This window comes from Neopelma chrysocephalum, unplaced genomic scaffold, assembly GCF_003984885.1.
Source record: "Neopelma chrysocephalum unplaced genomic scaffold, ASM398488v2 Primary Assembly neopelma1_97370, whole genome shotgun sequence".
Taxonomy (NCBI): domain Eukaryota; kingdom Metazoa; phylum Chordata; class Aves; order Passeriformes; family Pipridae; genus Neopelma; species Neopelma chrysocephalum.
In genome coordinates, this window is record NW_020926011.1 from 5,626 (window position 1) to 6,541 (window position 916).

General features: G+C 60.5%; 1 pseudogene; it reads left to right on the top strand.

Annotated features, from left to right (window-relative positions):
• Positions 1-916, top strand: part of LOC113961640 — a 6,202-nt pseudogene that overhangs the window by 4,698 nt on the left and 588 nt on the right.

Consider the following 916-nt stretch of genomic DNA (forward strand, 5'->3'; position numbering starts at 1 on the left):
TCAGGAACTGCTCCAACCTGGATCCCTTTCCATGGGCTCAATCCAGGTCCCTTTCCATGGATCAGTCCCTCAGGAACTGCTCCAGATCCTTTCCATGGGGTCAGTCCTTCAGGAACTGCTCCGGGTCCTTCCGTGGGCTCCATCCAGGTCCCTTTCCATGGGGTCATTCCCTCAGGAACTGCTCCAGTGTGGTTCAGTCCCACAGGAACTGCTCCAACTGGAATCCCTTTCCATGGGATAAATCCAGGTCCTTTTCCATGGGGTCAGTCCCTCAGGAACTGCTCCAGGTCCTTCCATGGGCTCAATCCAGGTCCCTTTCCATGGGTCAGTCCCTCTGGAATTGCCCCACTGTGGATCCCTTTCTATGGGCTCCACCTTGGCCAGTGGCAGATCCATCCTGGAGCCGCTGCCCTTGGCTCTGCTGGGCATGGAAAACCCTCTGGAGTTTCCCCAGGAAGCTGCCCCATGACCCACCCCCACCCCCGGATTGGGGCCGAGCCCTCCCTGGATCCACCTGGGAGTGACAAACATTCCCAGGGCTGAGCCCTCCCTGGATCCCCCTGGGAGTGACAAACATTCCCAGGCCTGGGGGTGTCCCCACAGCCCCTTCCTTGGCCTGGGCTCCTTCCGGGGGGGACCGGGGCTCCTGGGAAGGAGGTGACAAGGACACTCCAGTGTCCCTTCCCTGATCCCTCCCGTGTCCGTCCCGCTCCAGAACCGGATGCACGAGAGCATGAAGCTCTTCGACAGCATCTGCAACAACAAGTGGTTCACGGACACCTCCATCATCCTCTTCCTCAACAAGAAGGATCTGTTCGAGGAGAAGATCCGCCGGAGCCCCCTCACCATCTGCTACCCCGAGTATCCAGGTACCGGCAGCCCCCGGAGCCGGGATGGGCTCTCCCAGCCTCCTTCC